A 5905-nucleotide genomic window follows, 5' to 3' on the forward strand; every position below is an offset into this window, starting at 1 on the left:
GTAAACATCTCCTAGACTTACATTTTGCAGATGACTTGAGTGTCCTAGATAAAATATTAGCAAAATGAATGATTTTTTTAAGGGGGGGGGTTGTAATGAGTTAAATGTTCAAGAATATGTTTAAAACTGGTGCCTGTTAATTATTTGGAAAACACACCCAATAAGTGAAGTTAGGTTAATTCTAATGAAATTTACCGAAATATGATGAAAATATAATACTTTATTAACAAAATTATGCAAACTACAGCAGAAAATTACGGAAAGCAGGCCGCCCAGAGTGTATTTTATTAATTAATTGACTTAACCTAACCCTTAACCACCTCTATGTATTAGATATTTAATTAAAAAATACCTACATTGTAGTTTTTCTCACTCAAAATAAGCAAATCATAACCAATTGCAGATAGGCAAACCATTTTTGTCAGATCTTACAGAGAGAAATTCTTGAGTGTGTTCTGAATAATTAAAAAGTAAATTAAAACTTATTGTCATGAAGAATAAATCACTTGGTCTAGGAATGCATGAGGGTCAAGAGATGATGTTGATAACATCAAATTCCTTTTATTTTTGTTTCTTACACTCCTCGTTTATACCGTGCCCCCCCCCCAGATTATGAGTCCTAAAATTGTTACTTCAATTTGACCATCCACTTGGAGCTTAATCAAGAACAAGTTTGCCCCCACAATGGGATGGGAAGATGTCAAGAAATGATTGAAAGGAAATTAGAAGCTTATGTGAAGGTTTAAACAATGAAAGTTGTAATAGACCGGAGTGAAGGATGAGCATGCTCAGATGTGTCAGGCACCTTAGTACTGCAATGAGCTGTTAGTTATGATAAAACTAGCATTCAAAGAAATGTATGCTGTCAAGTCAATATTTTATCTGGTCAGCCAATTGCAACTGCAACAAAAACGAGTTTCAGCAAACTGAATTGTTCGTGGCAGGTTTGGAAAATTTACAGTATCTATAGCAACAATATTGCCACCTAATACATCAGTGAACCACCTACCAGTTCCCCAAAAACTGCTTCTTGGGATATAATATTGGCTGTGAATTCATTCCTGAAAGTTTTATTCTCCTAACTCTACTAAAATTTTACATACTAAAATTTAAGCCTATCATCTAAAATTTTACTGAACAGCAATAAGATAGTGGCAACAGGTACACTACATTATTCCAATCCCCATCTCATTGATTTCTTTGTAAAAATGTAGTCTAGGAGCTCTTCACTTCTTTGAGACTTCTTTGAACTAGAGTAAATTATTGCTTTCTTCTCTAAGTGTAATTGCTATGGAATTTGGAAAAATTGGTTTTACCTTTTCACTGGAAATACTACACAATCATATTTCAACTAATGGTATAAGTAAGCTTCAGACGACCAAGAATATGACCTAGGCAAGGGTTGAAAAGGGATCTTTGAATCTTCTTGAGAAGTTTTATGGAAAAAAGCAATTTGCAAGAAGCTTCACAGAATAAGAAAATTAAAGTACTTAGTTGTTTGGTGCAAACTTGGGGCAAGGGCACACAAAATCTTAATGGAGTTTTTTTCATTTTTATCCATTTGATTCTGTATTCCAAAGTATGGACTAAATTATTTGTCAAATACTGCTGAACTAAACAGTGGTGTTATATGTTAAAAGTGGTGAATGTGAAAACTACCTCATCTTAGTAGATAATAGAGGCTATAGTATAGAGAGCTCTGTAAGTCTTTTCCCAGTTCTTTTCTTTGGCTTGCTAGAAAGTATTGACCAAAAAAGAATGATTAGTAGTAGATGAATGAAAAAATAATCTAGAGCCCAAATTAGGGCCTAGGGATAGTTTCAAGCTCCCATCTCCACATCTGCCCAACTTGTAAGGTTTAAAAGGGTAAAAATAAAGAACATGGCAAATTGCTTCTTTTTGTCCATTACCTGGATCTACTGCAAGTGAAACTATCTTTAGACTATGACTAAAAAGGTTTACAGCAGTATTGGCAAATGGTATAACTGCATATCAGCCAATGGTATAAACATATTTTACTATAGTTGGTAACAAGTATTTGCCAAGTCTGTAAAGCTTTTACAGATAGTCATTTCATTAGTTTGGCTCTATGGTTTTAATTAAAGTAGGTACTTAATTATCTTTCCAGTATTTTTAAATTCATACAGGTTTAATTTGTTGACTGTGTTACAGGTGAAAACTGTGCCATTTAGTTGATTTTAGAAGCTGTAGCCGTGAGGGGTATTTACATATTTTCCCCACTCCTTTTCTTATGTTTTGTATACAAATAAGATTAAATATTAAAGAAATTAATTGCCTAGGCAGCAATTTACTCTAGGGAGTTTCTGATACCTTGAAAAATTGTTGTACTTTGTGAATGAAATGCCCAGAATCTACATGGGTGTCCATTTCCAAGGATCTACAAGCCACATTAGGGCACAGGGAGACGTTTTTGATTATCAACATTCACCCCTTGCCCCCTCATCTTGGCCACTAAGATTTCATAATCTTTTTCACCTTTTGTGCTAGATAAATAAAGCTTCCCGAAATAGATCTACATCTCAAACATGAGCCTGGAAAGGTTTTTAAAACTCATAATTCCACTTCTTCCCAATTTATAAGGTTTGAACAATTCTAACTTTCAGCAAATATGTAACTTTTGGTATTGAATCGAGCTCAAATACTGGGAATCACATTGCCAAGATCTACAGCATTACAGAAGCAGACTCCAAGTCACACTTGATTTACTCAGATTTAAGATCTATCTTTGCAGAGTTGTTTACAGAAAAGGGGAAGAGTGGACATGTCAGTTTGAAAACACACTACCGAAATGAAGAATATTATCAGTACACTGATATAAACCAACAACCCTACCTCCCCTTGTCCTGATTGCTCAGTGTAAAAAAATTGTTTGGTTACAAGTATACTCGTGTGAACTTAAATTATTTCTTAGTCCGGCTGAGACACTGCTTTTCTTGGATTGCAGATCTTTTCATGAAAGCTCTAAGTATTGAACTTAAATTGACCTTTTGTTATAAATTAAGACCCATTTTCATAGAAGCTTTAAACCTTACAGATAGGGCAATAAACAGCCTCATCACAGAATTTAAAAAAAAATAGATTTTGCTCCCTCTCCCCTATATTTTTGTGAACTGACTCCACCGCTTACAGGTAGAAAAGGAGTGAAAAAATGAGGCTGGAGGTACACAACCCTACATGCATCTGTGCCTCTGGGAACGAAATTCTTCCCACTATGGTCCCTTTAAAGCCCTCATTAGGTAGTTATTAGTGTTTACTTCAAAAGAATGCAATTGGTCATGGTAGTGGGCTGGGTTTGGAAGTAATGAACTACATGCAATGTTTCCCTGTCCTCTCTTACAATTTTCAGGTTGCATGCTATGCTAAAGTGTAAATTGTTTTAAACGTTTTGACAGGAGAAGTCTTTAGGCTTTAAATTTTCTATTCAATTATAACAAACAAGCCACAAAAATTCTGAAATTAAAACTGGTTTGGTTACTTATAATTTAAATAAAGAAACAATTTAAATCGTAATATAAATTTTCACATAAAAATAAACTCTGGGACAAATTGAGGTTCAGGAAGGGATGCCTCCCTCCCCCTATAGATGTCTTCAGTTACCCATACTCTTTCGACCTTCAGATTAATGATTTCTTTGGAATCAATAAAGGAAAGTGCAAAGCAAATGCAAGCTAATATCCTTGTAAATTATTTGCCCAACATCCAGTTATGTTATCCAGCAAAGGTAAATATGAAGGACAACCCCTGTAAAAAACCTCTGATACTCCAAGGCATTTTGGCTGAGTGCACCTAGGAATTTAGGGTAATGCTTAAAACAAAAATAATTTAATGCAATATCACGTATGGAATAAAAATGTTTTTCCAATGTGTTTTGTGTATTTATCATAATAATTTTAATTTATTGCATGAACATGCATTTTTTTGTGGTAACTACCCCCCTCCCCTCATAGTTTTGAGAAATGGAAGGAATCACTATCCTTGATTAGATGCAATACAAAACCATAAAACTGCTTAATTAGGCCCTTTAAAAAAAGCCAATAGTTTAGTACTACATAGTTTTTTTAGTGCATTCTCATTTTGGTTTTCATGACTTGTTTTCTTTGCTTAGTTATTGACTATTGTCTATTTCAGATATGGAAATATTTTTTTTGTAGTGCATTCTCGTTTTGTTTTTCATGACTTGTTTTATTGAGTACTGTCCATTTCAGATATGGAAAATAAATTGGCACCTACAGATCCCGCTGAACAATCATTACATAAGATGTTGCAGAAAACAGATTTTTCTACTGAGACTGCAGCAGATATTCAAACTCAGGTGTTGAATGACATGCTCCATGATGGTGAACACTCCAAGGAAACTAATTTGGAATTGAATAAAGAAGCGAGGTTGTCTATCACAGATGTAGAAATGACAGATACCAGCATACAAGTATTGAAGTATTGCCATCTAACCTTAATTCAGCTGCTGAAATTACTAAAATCAACACTCAGGATAACTTTGATGATGATCATGAAAAAATAATAGAAGTCAATCCAGAAAACAACCTTAAAGGAAATTTTAATGTTATAACATCCATCAAAGAAGAAGCTGATGAGCAGTCACTTATCAAAGCTGGGCTTACAAATGAGAATTGTGGGGACTCTGTGAGTAAGCTTGAAAATGGCTTGAATACAGCGCCAATACCTAATGACTATGAGAGAGCTGCAAAGTCTGCTGATGAAGAGTCACAGTCATTGAAAAAAATAACACATCAAATAGATGTTTCTACTGATAGTGTAGCAGATGCACAAACTCAGGTGTTAAATGATGAACTTTCTAATGGTGAATACTCCAAGGAAACCCATTTAGAACTTAATAATGATCTAAAGTTGTCTAACACAGATATAGACATGTCAGGTACTAGTCGACAAGAATTGCCATCTAACCTTGATTCTACTGTTGAAGTTGCAAATACCAACATTGTAGATGGAAAAAGTACTAACCTTATGTCTAATACAACTAAAGAATTAAAAACATTAGTCTTGTAAAATGTTCAAGAAGTTGACATTAAATCAGAGGTGCTTAATTTAAGTATAAACTCATCTGAGATTGAGACAGAAAAAAATCACCTAGTGAGCTGATCTCCAATATTGAACAAGTTCTACAACCATCGGTAGAGACTGATTCACAAATGGGACAACAGTCATACAGAGATTCAGATACTTCTGATTCTAGTGAAGAATCTAGTGAGTCATCTAGTGAATATGAAGAGAGTGAAAGTTCAGAAGAAAAGGTCGAAGAAATAACGTAAGTATAGTTGCTAATAAACAATGTCAAACCTAGCAATAGCTTACCTTAACTAGTTGCACAATAGAAGACTAGTAGAGTGCTGATATTTAGACAATTACTATTTAGGTTAAAAAATAAGCATTGCAATATGAAACTGAGAAAAAACAAGAGCTTAGATACAGAGCTATTGTTTATGGTCTTTTTTAGGCATTTCAATCCAAAACCCTTTCGGAAAAATTCTTTGATACTGCCTCTTCCTCTACAAGGGCTATACATGTTCCCTTTCAGAGGAATACATATCCCTAAAACATCAGGGGTTATACAGCGCCTACCTTAGACAAGTTCCCTGGTTACTGGTCAATTCTCTCTCTCCCCCCCCCCCCTAACCTCGCCATCCTTGTTTTGCTTCAGTTAAAATTCTTATTTTTACCCCATCTTTAATTGATAGATGCAGAAGAACTTTCGTCCCATACATAATTGATATGTTAACTAAGTTATCTCCCCCACTCACTTCAATTTAAGGTTTATTTTAAAGTTTTTTTTTCAATAGATTATATTTTGCATTTTCTAATATCAAGACTAAATTCAACTTGTATTTTATTTGGTTATTCTTCTTAA

At 34.2% G+C, this 5905-nt stretch overlaps 1 pseudogene across 1 annotated transcript in view; it reads left to right on the forward strand.

Annotated features, from left to right (window-relative positions):
* The first annotated feature begins 4228 nt into the window (after positions 1-4228).
* LOC148938903 (uncharacterized) overlaps positions 4229-5905 on the forward strand; it is a 72859-nt pseudogene continuing 71182 nt past the window's right edge. Inside the window, exon 1 of the transcript XR_016143594.1 lies at positions 4229-5305. The product of XR_016143594.1 is annotated as an uncharacterized LOC148938903 (transcript). The remainder of the gene's footprint in view (positions 5306-5905) is intronic.

This window comes from Artemia sp. Qi Xiang Cuo, unplaced genomic scaffold (assembly GCF_049724085.1).
Source record: "Artemia sp. Qi Xiang Cuo unplaced genomic scaffold, ASM4972408v1 HiC_scaffold_32, whole genome shotgun sequence".
Classification (NCBI taxonomy): domain Eukaryota; kingdom Metazoa; phylum Arthropoda; class Branchiopoda; order Anostraca; family Artemiidae; genus Artemia; species Artemia sp. Qi Xiang Cuo.